Source organism: Cebus imitator, unplaced genomic scaffold, assembly GCF_001604975.1.
Source record: "Cebus imitator isolate Cc_AM_T3 unplaced genomic scaffold, Cebus_imitator-1.0 Scaffold350, whole genome shotgun sequence".
Taxonomy (NCBI): Eukaryota; Metazoa; Chordata; class Mammalia; order Primates; family Cebidae; genus Cebus; species Cebus imitator.
The window spans coordinates 1,094,213-1,109,831 of record NW_016107665.1 but is presented as its reverse complement, the minus strand read 5'-3'; the positions used below and the strand labels follow the sequence as shown (position 1 = coordinate 1,109,831).

Genomic DNA, 15,619 nt, shown 5'->3' with positions numbered 1-15,619 from the left:
ATTGTGTGGAGGAGACAGAACATCTGCCAAAATCTTAGAGAATAGTGCTAAAAGGGGAGATACGAGAACAAGGGAACACATTTTATTTATTTCACAAAAGGATTCTAAAACAGGCAGTGAGACAACATAGAAAGTCTATCTATAAGTTAGATTTCAGAAGTGGTACCAATGACCCTTTCTATAGTATTTCTCACCAACTGCAAGCAAGTGGAACAAGTTCAAGCTTCAACCCTTAAAATCTATCACTTGTACAATAGCTTGGATTGATAAAATGGGAAGCTACATTCCATTTTTACCTTAGTGTGAGTTATTCTGGCCTTTTGTCAGAGGACAGCTGAGAGCTTATTTTCGGAGGGAGAAGTGAACAGAGACAAAATACTGTAGAGCACTTGCTAGCAGAGAGTGAAACCCATGGAAGGCAGCTCCTTGTAGGGAGGTGGATGAAAAGAACAAGCTTACTTATTTCATAAAAGGATCAAGGGAAGTCCCTAAGTAAAGATTCTGTGTAAACCTAGAGATTTCTCTCCTGCAGAGAGAATGAGGCCACAGAAGGTCCACCCATGGTCAGGGATTTGAGAAGTGACACCAGTTACCTTTATTCTGAACCAGGGAGAAGCACAGATTCCTGTATACCTTAGGCCAGATTCTTGGCCATTGAACTCTCCCATGGGAAACAGCTTGCAAAGGGGGAGAGGAAAGAGGTGGGGGAATTGAGGGTCTTTTTCATTTTTGTTATCTGGTCTCTTCCCTAAGGGGGGATGACAGTTGATTTTGACAGGGGACGGTGAGATGGAACGTGAGGACTCTGAGCACCTAAAAGAGGGCTATGAAGAATGAGGCAGTGTCAACACTGGAGGTGGGGAAGCTAGAAAACAAATATTCTCGTCTCTTAAACAGGCCTAGAGCCAGCTCTGATAAAGCTCCAAGGAGATCCTAGAGACATATCCTCTACAGAGAAGATGGCATAGCTTAAACCTTGCTGGATAAAATCCCATAATCTGCCTGTAAGTCAAATTATTTCTGAAGTAGCATCATTAACTTCCTCAAAGAATGGGAGAAAAGATTAGACTTAGGGTATTATCATCTCTTTTGGACATTTGTTCTAAAGGAGCTGGAAGCTATACGTGACCTCAGTTTTTCCCGGGGATGTAGAACAGCTTTAGACCTTCTCTTTCTGTAACTGACCCTAGGTGCTCTATTTTAGCTCTCAGACTAGTTCATTTTTGAATTTAATAAAAAAAGAAAAAAGAAAAAAAAATTCTCTTTTCATTTGAACTGTTTTTTGTTTTGTAATTCTTAGGGTTGACCCTTATAGTCCTTTGCACATTGATCTTCAGATCTTAAAAAGAAAAAGAAAGCATATATTTTACTTAACTTCTCTTTTAGGGTAAGGAAATAGTTACAGGACCCTATATACTTCTGATGGAGGTGTGTATTTGTGCAGTACTTTGGAAAACAATTTGGTAAAGTAGAAGAGACTCATGCCCTGTGGTTCAGGAATCTCGTAGATATATACTCCACAAGAAACGAGTACTTAGACATCAGGAGACACAGCATCATTTATAATAGCCCCAAACAGAAAATAACCTAAATGTTCATTCCAATAAAATGGAGAATTGTGGTATTGGTAAAATGACTTACAGCTATGTGGGACAAGATGGGTGAATCTTGAACACAATGTTAAGCAAAAGAGACCAGACCCCAAAACCTATTTTGTGCAATTCCCTTTACATATAGATCAGAAATAGGTAAAACGAATGTTGGTTAGGGCATGCATTCTCAGTGGAGGCAATACTGCCTGCAGAGGAGTGCAAACTGGTCCTTAGAGTGAAAAACATCTTAGGTGTTGTAATGGTCTTCTGCCCTCCAAAGGGCCACAGAACACACGCAGATACACAATAGATCTGTGGTGTTACAGTTCCATGGGGCGTGGGGCAGAATTAGGAAGAAAACTAAAAAGGCTTCTCAGTGGTGCAAACGTGAAAAGAAAACTGAGAAATACTTATTTATGTATTCATAAATACATAAATACTTGGGCAGTACAACTATCAAGAGCAAAGGTGATTACCGTACAGGTTAGGATAAGGACTCCGTGTAGGTGAGAGGTAGGAAGGTGTGAACTGAAGGTACATCTGTGGGCTTCTTGGATACTGGCTGTAATGTATTTCTTGACCAGGTTGGTGGTTACATGGACACATAATTTACAATAACTTGTAAGTGTACCTCTATATTTTATGTGCTTTTCTGAATTTGTGTGTTATGTTTAATAAAGTATTTTTAAGATCCTAAAACTAAAGGTTACAAAAGAATAGCGATGGAATCTAGAAAAAACATTAATGATTTAATATGGAATCTGGATAAAATATAATGGTTTAAAAATCTATGGATGTATTTTGATGGAAAAAACAAAGACATAAAAGAATACTTCCTTTGTACTTACAAAAAGGATGGTAGTAATTTTCTAAAAACTTCTTACCTAGCTTTTTTGTGTGTATATTTTTGCTTGGGGATATATCTTATGATGCAACTTTCCTGAAATGACCCAAATATCAGTATTTGTTCTCACTTTTGTTATCATAGAAACTGTTGTGATTGTCGTTTGGGTTGTCTTTCTAAAGTGTGAATTTGGTATGTATTGACTGAAGTTGTTAGTGGGTGCATCTTTGCTGATTCATATTGGGGAATGAATGAAACACCCTGACCAAAACCAAAAAAACAAAACACAAAAAACCCTGGAAGGTATCTTTCTTTTTTAAAACGTGAAATCATATGTCCATATGCCCAATACCAAACTTACGAAATAGAACCTTATCAGTCCCTGTAGCCCCGGTGTGCTCTCCCTGGTCACTTCCTCTTTGGGAGGTATCTTGAACGGAATATGAAATCTTGGACAAGAAATGAGGATTCGTGACTGCAGGTAGTGTTTTCATTACTTTTTTCCTGCTCTAGGTAGAACTTCAGGGAGGGGATGGTCTGGGAGGTAAATAGCTGAAATTCTATTGGATTTGTGTTTCTGGACCATGGCTCCTGATATCAGAAAGAACGGCCTTTTCTGGGGTTGGAGTATTTTTTTTTTTTTGAGATGGAGTTTCACTCATGTTACCCAGGCTGGAGTACAATGGCGCGATCTCAGCTCACCACAACCTCCGCCTCCTGGGTTCAGGCAATTCTCCTGCCTCAGCCTCCTGAGTAGCTGGGATTACAGGCACGCACCACCATGCCCAGCTAATTTTTTGTATTTTTAGTAGAGACGGGGTTTCACCATGTTGACCAGGATGGTCTCGATCTCTTGACCTTGTGATCCACCCACCTCGGCCTCCCAAAGTGCTGGGATTACAGGCTTGAGCCACGGCGCCTGGCTGGTTGGAGTATTTCTTAAGAGACCCGGGAAAAATGATTTCCTTGAGCTAACTGACCTTATGAAGAGAAGACCTTAAACTGAATTGCCAAGTTATTAGTATTGGGATTCACAGACTTTTAGAGCCAGAACAATATATATTTATGGCTTCCGATGTCCATAGTGACAACATGAGAGTCATGAATAATAAGCAAAATGGAACTTGAGATAAAGCATTAACACAAAGATGGGAGTGGGGGCAGGAGGGATGAGACCTGGTGAGAAACTGGTAAATCCAACTTGCTATGCTTTTAAGGAAGTCATTTTCTGATGTTTCAGGCAACATCTGAATTACTCAAGTGAATTCTGAGGTAGTACTTTAAGAAGGGTCTATTTAGATAAATTTAGGCTCATTTAGAGAATAATAGCCGGGATTAGGAAGAGATTCCATTCTGTGTCCAAGGATAGCTGGTTAAATTGTAGATTCAGAGAGGAAAACATGAGGGTTCGTAATAGCCTGTCTTCAACTGTCTGGAGGACTATGTATATGGAAGCATTGGTTTTTGTTTTTGGTGAACAAGGGGCATAAAAGTAGAATAAGTCAAATTATAAACAGGTGATTTTCAATTCAATATACGAACTTGATTTACAACTATTTAGAGCCATCTGGTGATGTAGTCTTTAAAAAAATGGAATGTTCCTCATCCTTAATAATAACTTAGAAGGCTGAGATGTTACATGAGAAATCATATAACTTTATGAGATTCTTGTAGAGCCCGAGAGTCTGCTTCTGAATTAACATATACTAAGGTAACTCAAACTTCATTTTAACAGTCACCCTCCATCTTTTTTTTTTTTTTTTTTTTTTTTGAGACAGAGTTTTACTCTTGTTGCCCAGGCTAGAGTGCAGTGACACAATCTCAGCTCACTGCAACCTCTCCCTCCCGAATTCAAGCGATTCTCCTGCCTCAGCCTCCCTAGTTGCTGGGATTACACCCTCAACCTTTTTCTCCCCCGTCCCTGAAGAACTCTTTTTATTTCTGTAAAATCTGGATTCCTGAGTTCTGGGATACAGAGTTTATGGAATAGCATATGGAACCAATGCCATACCAGAGTTATGGAAGAGCATCTGGAACCATTGGTTATAAACTATTATGTTGTTGATAGAGTTTTTAATGACTCATGTATATATACATGCATGCATACATATATATACACACACAAACACACACACATATATTTTTACCATAAAAAACAAATGTTTTTCAAATGTAAATTGTGATGGAGGGTTTAGAGAATGTTATTACAGAGTGGTCCCCACATGCCTGTGATCATAGTTGGTACTTCTAGAAATAATCACGGGAAATCTCATGGACCTATTGAGCTGACTGTCTAACTACTTCTACAGGTAATAGTTGCAGTTTAGTAGAATCAAATGGTAATTGTCATGTAGTTTTGTTGAAATTTGTATTGCTTCTTTTTTGTGATTGGAAGTCTTACAGAAGGTGGGGAAAAGATCATAATTCGTTAGGTTATGACATGTTTTGTAGGCCCTCAAAGTACGAGCAATTTAACGAGGATTTTCAAACACAGATGACCAATTCTATTATGTGACATAATCCACATGACGGTGATTAAAATCTAAATATATCCAGTCCTTACTTTGATCATTTCTATGGTTGAAATAGTAATCGTTGCATTTCGGGTAAAAATATGACTACGTTAGACTTCAGAACTTTCTCCAGAAGTTCTTTGTTCCTACAGTTATTTTTGGTTATATTTGCTTTACATGCTTATATATGTGTTTTGGGGGCTAACATCCTGTTAATAGTCATTTATGTATAGTCAGAATACATATTAACTGTGGTGCTGACACTACAGAATTGTTATTTGGGCATGATGTCCATCTGTAAAGCTCAGAGAAACAAAAAGTATTTAAAAAAAAAAAAAACCTTAGTATTACACACGGATGTGCTGAGCTCATTTTGAGTCCTGCCACATGGTAAAGCAATATTGTTTTCTATTTTTACTTATGTATTTGTTGAGACAGGGTCTTGCTGTATCACCCAACCTGGAGTGCAGTGGTGTAATCGTGTCTCACTGCAACCTCTGCCTCCCGAGCTCAAGCCATTCTCCCACCTCAGCCTCCTAAGTAGCTGGAACTGCAGGTACATGCTTCCATGCCTGGCTAATTTTTGTATTTTTGGTAGAAACGGGGTTTTGCCATGTTGCTCAGACTGGTCTCTAACTCCTGGGCTGAAGCGATTCATCTGCCTGGTTCTTGCAAAGTATTAGTATTACATGTGTGAGCCACTGTGCCTGAACCAATAATGTTTGTTAAAAATTTTTATTTACTTTTTACTTTTGCTTTTTAAAAAAAAATTGTAAAGTTTTTATTTTTTTCAATATTGTTTTTTAAGAGATTACCCACAGCCTAATCTTTGCCATATCTTCCAAAATGTTCTGTGAGTGAGCAGCTTCTTACCTATTTCTATGGCCAGGAAAGACATCAATCCTTCCCTGCTGCCCACAGCCCCCAGTTATTCTCCTACAGAATCCCCTAGTCTGTGACCACATTCAGATGAGACATCTGTTTTGTTTTAGTTTTTTCCAGGAAAGGAGGAAGTGGTCGCCACCTATACTAAGCAGTCTAGTCTTCTGTTTATAAATGAGCAAGGATGGAGAGCCAAATCTGAGAACCTTGAGTAATCCTGGTATTCTCCAAGAGAATCCAAGAGTATTTGGGGATTACGGCAGCTGATAAAGTGGTCTCATGTTAGTTGTATCCACAGCTCTCATCAGAAGCAGACATAAATACTTTTTGTAGGAAAACACCCCTAATTTCAGCCTGTAGGATTCCCAAAGATGAAAAGCAGGCAAATGTGAATTCAGTCAATCATAGCATTCAAGTAGCCAACTCAAGATATTTGAGAATTGTCAGAAATAATGAATAATAGATATATTTCCTGAAAACTATAGGTCTTGGAGTTATCAGATACAGAACATGGACTTCAAATATTAGAATTGTGAGACATAGTTACATGTGAAATCTAATATAAAGAAAAAAGGAGTCATAAAATTGAGCAAGCAGTAAGTCCACCCAGAATCATGAGGAAGACCTGAAAAGAAAATGGATGAAATAGAACTTACGGAAATGAAAATATATAGCTGGGTATGGTGTCTCACACCTGTAATCCCAGCACTTTGGGAAGCTGAGGCAGGAGGATGGCTTGAGCCCAGGAGTTCAAGACCAGCCTGGGCAACATGGTGAAAACTTGTTTCTGAAAAAAAAAAAAATGCCCCTCCCCCTAAAAAAATTAGCTGGGTATGGGGCACATGCCTGTAGTCCAAGCTACTCAGGAGGCTGAGGTGGGAGGATCGTTGGAGCCGAGGAGGCCGAGGCTGCACCAAGGCATGTTTGTGCCACTGCAGTCCAGTCTGGCCGACAGAGTGAGACTCTGTCTCAAAGTAATATAAAATATACAAAATGTAATTGTTAAAATAAGAAACTCAGTAGATGGATTAGATGTCAGAGGAGAGAATTAATTGATTAGACAATTATCTCCAAAAAAATAAGTCAGAATGTTACATAGAGAGACATGAGGATAGATAATAAGGCAGAAGTTGGTGGGGTGGAGGCGGGGAGAGAGAGTGGAGTGAGGTCTAAGATATGTCTTAGTGGAATCCTAGGAGATACTAAAAATGTATTAGAAAGTGAGAGAAATAGAAGTTCTAAAGGGTATAAAAGCGAGTCCACGTAAATCAGTCACAACAAATGTAAATGGACTAAAGTTATCAGTTAGAAAGGCTGAATAAGTAAAACAAAATCCAGCTGGTTTAGTCTGTCATATTTAAAGTATGAGGATACGAAAAGATTGAAAATTTTTATAAAGGAGAGAGATATGCCAGTGTACATTAACAAAAACAAGTGATGTAGCTTTAGTATCAAACCAAATAGAATTTTGGAACAGAAAGCATTAGTAACAACATTAACTAGATGATAAAAGTCTGTTAATTAGGAGGATGTAGCAATTTTTGTATTCTATGTACCTACGAAAATAGCCTCAAAATACAGTGGAAAAACTGATAAAACCACAGGGAGAAATTGACAAGTCCAGCATCATATTTGGAGATTTCAACATACCCTGCTTACCATAAGTAAGTTAAACAGAACACACATATGCAGATTTGAATAACCAGTGAACGGGTATGGTATAATGGACAAATATAGACCTCTCTACCCAATAATTAGATATTATATATCCTTCTCAAGCATATATGAACTATGGGAGAAAAATTAATTATATATTAATCCATAAAGCAAGTCAGAGGATTTAAAAACAATTGGTACTATACACACCATATAATTTATAATTTAAATATGAAACAAAGTTAGAAGGCAATAATGAAGAGGTTAACAAAAATCTACATGAATTTGGGAATTAAACACCCTTGTAAATCATGGTTTAAAAAATCAAATGAAATTTTAAAATGCTTAGAATTGAACCATAATTAAAATATTAAACTTCTATCTATTCCTCTCTCTCCCCTCTCCGTCCTTCTTCCTATCTGGAACATTCAAGAAGCTAATCTTTTTCAATGAAGAACACCTCGAATACTGAAAAGTAGAAAAGAGACAGATGTAATTCTCTGATCTTAGTTAAATCTGTAAGTTAATAACAAAACCAGAAAACAAATATTTGTGGAATTTTAAAACTCATGCAAACAGCCCTTAGGTCAAACAGGGATTTGGAATTAAAACTGCAGAATGTCTAGAGAATAGCAATAATGCAATTATTACTTACGAGAGACTAAATGAGAGCTCTGAGGAATGTTCGTTGCCTTAAAATCCTTCTGTTTTTAAGAAAAGAATGAAGATGAATAAAGCCTCTAACTCATTGTTAGAAAGGACAATCAAGAAACCTGAAGGAAAGCAGAATGGGGAAATTATTAAAGATATACAAGCAGAAATCAGTGAGTTAGGAAAATAGAAAGGGCTAAATCCCTATTACAGTATAGCCTCTGCAGAAATACTCCTTTAACTTAGGGTTCTGCATACCTTGCTACTGATGATGGAGAACGGGAAAGGCTAAAATTCTTTCTTTCTCCTTGTGTTTTGGGTGATGGACAGTAGGTTTGGGAAGTGACTGCTTCACAGTCATTTTGGAGTTTCATGGTATTTGTACTTTTTATGCATAGTTTGTTTCTGAATCTTTTATTTTTGACTTTTTTATGAACATAACAGTCTGACTAAAAAAAAACACTTTTTCATTGATGTTAAGAAAAACGTGTTACTACACATTTTATATCTTTGTTTTTTAGGTGCATTATGAAATGGCTTTACTATTTTAAAGTGCTCTTAGAAGTTGCAAAGGACTACGCTTTAGAAAACTGGGAAAAGTTCTTATGTAAATTTAATGTCATGTTTAAAAAAAAACATAAAAAGTCTGTTTACAGAAATAGAAATAAATGGCTCATGGACATAATAGAGACATGCTCAGTCTCAATAACATACATACTAATCAAAACTATACTGGGAGTCCATCTTTCACTTGGTATGTTGCCAAAAATCACAAAGGTTTGAGGTACTGTGCTCGTGAGGCCGTAGCGAGGCACTCTCATCAATGGCTAGTGGGCAAACACAATATGCAGTCCTGTAAAAGGCAGTTTAGCAATATCTCAAAATTACAAAGGCATATTTATCTTTTGACCCAGCAACTCTAATCTAGGACCTTTTTTACCAGTACTCAGCTGATACTTGTACAGTGTTGCTCACTGGAACATTGTAACAGCAAAATACTGACAACAGCCTGGTTGTCCACCAATAGGGGACTGATTAAATATTTGAATATCCATATAATAGAAGTTTTTCAGTGTTTAAAACAGAAAAGACTTCTGTGTACTGATATGGAACATTCTCCAAGATGTGTTAAATGAAAAAAGGGGCAGACCAGTGTCTGTAGCATGCAACTGTTTGTGAGGGAAAGCAGGGGACAGTGGCTAAGAAGAATGGCTGTGCGTGAATATTCTTGTATAATCTTAAAGAAGAACATACATGAATAGTGATTAACTTGTGTGGAGGAAGGCAGATGAATGAGAGGAAACTGGGTGGTTCTGGGACAAGAGTAGAAGGGAGTTTTCACTTAGGATGTAGACATTCTTTTGAGTGTCGTATTGTGTGAATTTATTACGCAAATAATTCTGTGATGTAGTATAGTAGATGTGTACCACTACTGGAGAATGCTGATGGTATATTAATTGGAAGTTGAGGTATGGGTTGGTTGTACTTGTGGTGACAAAATTAACCCCAGATTTGGCTCCTTAAAAACACTGTATATTTTTAGGGCCAGGCACAAGTGGCTCACACCTATAATCCCAGCGCTTTGGGAGGCTGAGGCAGGTGGATCACCTGAGATCAGGAGTTTGAGACCAGCTTGGCCAACATGACGAAACCCCATCTCTACTAAAGATACAAAAAGTTAGCCAGGCATGATGATGTGTGCTTGTAATCCCAGCTACTTGGGAAGGTGAGGCAGGAGAATCACTTGAACCCGGGAGGTGGAGGTTGCAGTGAGCCAAGATTGTGCCATTGCACTCTGGCCTGGGCGGCAAGAGTGAAACTCCATCTGAAAAAAAAAAAAAATTATGTGTTTTTACTAAAAGAGGACTCCTTTAGTATTGGCTTGGTGCCAATTATGGGCATTCTTTAGATTTCTAACTTAAAATGTCATTGATATGCGTAGTTATGGAAGCTTAATGTCTCCTTATCTGAAAGCAATATTTTGTAGTTTTTTTTTGATAGAAGTTATGAGGAAGAGAGTTTGAGCTTTATTAACATCAAGATTGCATCCTTTAACTTGAGTCATCAATATAGAGACAGACTCTAGAACCGGAAAGTTTTGTACTTGTCCAGTGGTAATAAGACTTATAAAATGAACTGTGAGGCTTGTTAATTTTTATTGGTGTACAATTTTGGTTTTGCTATTTTTTTTTTTTTTTGAGATGGAGTCTCACACTGTCGCCCAGGCTGAAGTGCAATGGCGTGATCTTGGCTCACTGCAACCTCTGCCTTCTGGGTTCAAGAGATTCTCCCACCTCAGGCTCCCAAGTAGCCAGATGCCCACCACCATACCCAGCTGATTTTTTGTATTTTTTTAGTAGAGACAGAGTTTCACAATGTTGGCCAGGCTGGTCTCGAACTCCTGAACTTGTGATCTGCCTGCCTCGGCCTCCCAAAGTGCAGGGATTACAGGTGTGAGCCACCGCACCTGGCCCGGTTTTGTTATTCTGATAAAATTGTAGAGAATAATGAAATTGAGAAATGAAGCTATTAAGTTAAAATTGTTTTGGAAATGGAAATATTCCACTTTCTGTGTACTTTTAAGCACAGTGGTGATGCATTCATAAATTTATTGTAATAATTTTCCCCTAATTAATTTTAACATGTGTAAATTCTCTTTCAGAATCAATATAATCAATGTATCAAGAGCCCGGCAATCCTATGATTCCATTGTACAGATACGTGAGAAAAACAGTATGTTTAATATAATGTGATTGTTGCCATTTAAGACGCTTTATATAATGTACTTGATATGGTTTGGCTATGTCTCCACCCAGATCTCAAATTGTATCTCCCAGAGTGGGAGGGACCCAGGGGTAGGTAATTGAATCATGGAGACTGGTCTTTCCGGTGCTATTTTCATGGTAGTGAGTAAGTCTCATGAGGTCTACTGGGTTGATCAGGGGCTTTTACTTCTTCCTCATTTTCTGTTACTGCCACCATGTAAGAAGTGCCTTTTGCCTCCCTCTGTGATTCTGAGGCCTCCCAGCCATGTGCAACTGTAAGTCCAATTAAACCTCTTTTTCTTCTCAGTCTCCAGTATGTCTTTATCAGCAGCGTGAAAATGGACTAATGCAGTATTGATATTTACGCTGTTTTATTTTTCACTTTCTTAAAAAGTACTGCTACCATAGTGAAAAAAATTTAACTTGTGCTGCATACAAAATATTTTAATGAATCCTTAATACTGTTCTTCAGTCAAAATCTTTGTGTCCTGTATACTTGGCCTAGGTATCTCTGAGTCAGAATCAAGGTTTTTTTTTTTTTTTTTTTTTTTTTTTTANGATTAATGTATGACCCATTCTACTTACTCGAAATCAATGGTCTTAGGTTAGGAATCGAGTTAAAGGCAACTCTTTATAGATGGAGTTCTTTTTATAACTGGGTAACTGGATTCTGCAATCAGAATCATGACCTGATATTTCTGAAACATCTTCAGACTTAATGTCTTTGACAGTCTTACATATTTATCTATTTAAGTAAGAATGGTTGTAATTTCAGTGTATTCTTGAGTATTGAGTTGTAAATTTTTTAAAGCTAAATCTAAAATATCTTTCATAAATTTTATTGGTCTTTAAATTTTCCTTATACCGTATTCACAGTGCATGTTTTGAGTTTTTGTCTCTAACAGTGAGATTTAAAAAAACAACTAGACTTGAAATAATTTCACAAATAAATAATTTTATAAAGCCTTTTGTAATTATGTAAAACATTTTATAGGCCATGTTATACTTTGCACTGAAATTGTTTCTCTGTCTCCTTGTTTTACAAGGTTTTCTTTTACTAAGTAAATGAACCTGTCAGATTTTCTCCATTATTTGGTGGGGTATCAAGGAAAAAAGGAGGCAGGGGAGTAGTTCAGCTTTTGGCGGGGTGAGGAGAAGTAGGATATGTATATAGAAATTTTTTAAAAAGGTTCCAGGTAAATCTCTAATTAGAATGATTTTTTTCCCTGTACTTTCATTTCATTTATTCCCAGAGAAGCTGCATGGACATTAACAGAAAACAAATAAATATCACTCTGCTAAGCTTTTCTGTTTTGATCTTGATGCACAAATGTTCCATTATTGATCTTCCATTTGATGCAAGAAGAGTGCTTGCTAGTAAAACATCAATGAGCCTGTTAAGCAAACAGAAAACGGAACTTACCTGTAATTAGAAGTTAACAAGAAGCTTTAGAAAATGTATTAGTTGACAAGGAAGTCAAGAAAAAGAGGAAAATTATTTATGTGACCCACCTAATAGTAAAATATATCAAAACAAAGGTAAATTACAAATAGAGGAATTTTCTAAATTAAACTCAAGGCTGCCAGATTAAAAACACAATATAAATATAATACAATCTCTTTTTCCATTAATGTTTAAAACCCCTCCTATACTGACCTGTACATTTGCCCCACTGATGAAATGGAATCTGAAAATCGGGATACAGATACTCTGGGAAGAATGATAAAATTGAACTTAATTATAGCAACAGTCTAGTTGCTGGACCAGATCCAAGAAAACAAAACAGAAGCATACTCAAATAGGATTAAGAATGCATTTAGCAAGTGGCGAGAAGACCTATTTGGATTGAGTGGTTTTCAGTCTCAGGAGTACATAGAATCATCTGGAAGCTTTTCCACACCCATACTTTTCAGATATTCTGATTTGTTAGGCCTGAGCCAAGGCCCAATTTTTGTATTTCTACTTGTTAAGTTGCTATAGGTAATTCTGATATATAGGAAGACTTAAGACTAAGAACAATTCCTTGAATATAATGACAACCTCTAGCTGGAATAGTCTAAATCCGATTACCCTAATTCCTACACTAACGGTTCCCAAACTGGTGTTCTGCAAACAACAGTCTTGTGATTGCTCTTTGAAAAAAAAAATCATGGCCATGCAAATTCATTTTTCTGAGAAGTCCTGTTTACCAAGCATTTCCTCAATGTGCTTATTAATTTGTTACCTCTATTACATATATTTATTACATTTTTAACCTAGTAAGTATTAACAATCCCAAACTTATAGAACAATGCCCCAAGGATGTTCTATGATGGTATTCTATTGGAAATGAACAGAACAGTCAGAACATGTACTCCATAAGGAATTTATTTTTATTATTTTTTTGAAAGGGAGTCTTGCTTTGCCACCCAGGTTGATCTTGGCTCGCTGCAACCTCCGCTTCCCAGGTTCAGGCAATTCTCCTGCCTCAGCCTCCTGAGTAGCTGGGACTACAAGTGTGCACCACCACATCTGGCTAATTTTTTGTATTTTTGCCTAGTTCGCCAGGCTGGTCTCAGACTCCTGTCCTGAAGTGACCTCCCAAAGTGCTAGGATTATAGGCATGAGCCCCATACCTAGCCTTCCATAAGGTATTTAAAGGCACTTCCAAAGGCACAATCAACAGACTTGCCAAAAGTCAGTGGCAAGATCTCTAGACTCAGCGCCATCTCCAAGTTCCAACCCTCCCACCCCCACCGAAAGCCAATCAATTGTCCTCCCAGAATGACATCAAATAGCAATTAGGACATGGTCCTTGACTTCTCCAGAGCAGCTCCAAAAAGATATATACTGTTAACAGGGGAAATACTGTGAACTGCAGTCTTTAATAGATAACAATCAAAAACATTCCTGTGGATAAATTCTATAAAATATGTTTCTCACCAACGAAAGCTTCTATAAATTTCAGACTGATCTGATGACAATTTAACTTATTTTTAAAATGCATATTTTAAATTACACATTTAATTATATCAGATAAATGCCACCATGAAAGCCTGAACACAATCTCTGACCCTAAGGTCCTCCCCGTCTTCACCTCCATTTCACATTTGATTGTACATATATTTGAGAGAGCATCACTCATTATTTGTTTTGGGAGTACTCTATAACCTTGTAAGTTTCTTGAGGGCAAGAATCAAGTCTTAACAGCCTCTAGCATGCCTCTGTGCACCCAAAAGATCCTCAACAAATAATTTGTTACTCTATTTTGTCATAAAATATAGGACATACTTAGCTGTACAGCACAATGTGATTTGATCACACCCAATCTATGAATGAATAATAACCGCACTGAATCTGTTTAAAAACAACATTATCCTCTTTTCATCTTCGTAGTATATTCATTTGGTTTTTAGTAATGTTGGTTCTATTCATATGTTTTTAGATAATTTACTATGTTGTGCCTAAGTAAAATTATACCAAGAATTTTTATGGGGAAAAGCTAATGCACTGCTCTTCATTTTAGACCTTTGAAAATACAAATTCAGATATTGAACAGTGAGTTTTATTTTGGAAGTTGGAGGAAATTGAGGTGTTATGGTGAGATTGATAGGCTCCTTTGGCTACTTGTGTATGGGGTTGGGGAGAATATACAAGTTTACAGAATCTTGTAAATTCTCACGGTGCTTAGTTTTGTGACTTCACAAAAACTGGAATTATGTTTCCTAGCTCTCTGCGGAGAAATGTAAGCTGTGAGTTTAACATCATGTTTACCGTGATTTGGCAAGTTTTTGTGGAAAAAATATATTGCTTTCCTTATCCTGCTTGCAATATATATTACATATATATGTATATTATATATATATATATATATATATATATGCTTCTTTGTACTATAGTAAATTGTATCTTGAATATAGAGAAATAATTCAGAGTAAATTAAAAGAAATCTTTACTCTGAGGTGGAAGCATTGTCTAATGGACCATATATTTAAGCCTTGTGAATAAATCACACTACAGCCCAGCACAGTGGTATGTGCTTGTAATCCCAGCCACTTGGAGGGCTGAGGGAGGAGGATTTCTTGAACCTAGGAGTTCAAAACCAGCCTGGGCAACATAATGAGAATCCATTTCAGTCAATCAACCAATCAATTATACTAAAAAGAACAAGATCTTAAAACAACAAAAAGAGTTTATGACAGAGTTACAGCAGTCATCAGAGAAAAATCCTGGACAAACTGCAAATCTATACCAGTTGTGAATTGCTATGACTGCAATTGAAAACCAAAGTTATTTTCGTATACAGGTATTGATCGACTTACCACCTTACAACTTGCACCTGATGCAACTTACGACTATTCGACTTTACGACCATAATCGCTAGCCACGACCGCTCCGCGTCTGGCAGTGCAAACGTTGCCCAGCTGGGCGTACGACAGTGCGGACGAGCTTCCAGCAGCACTACCATCTCCGTGTGCACCATTTCAACTGTTATCCCAGACTCAGTACAGCAATTTGTGTTTTGTGTCTTGGATATTTTTTTTCATCAAACCCCTCCCAATAAACTTCTTATACATTTTGAAGCAATGGACCCAAACATCGAACAATTTGCAAGGATTGAACAGATGGCGCACGATGTGTTTCGTCCATATAGTGAAATTTATGAAGAAAAAAAGAAACATACAATTCAGACAAAGCTCACCATGTTTATGAAAAAACCAACTCCGGTAACCCCA

The 15,619-nt window shown here is 37.2% G+C and overlaps 1 pseudogene; it reads right to left on the bottom strand.

The window, feature by feature from the left end:
• Positions 1-15,351, bottom strand: part of LOC108287639 — a 25,328-nt pseudogene extending 9,977 nt beyond the window's left edge.
• Positions 15,352-15,619: the final 268 nt, after the last annotated feature.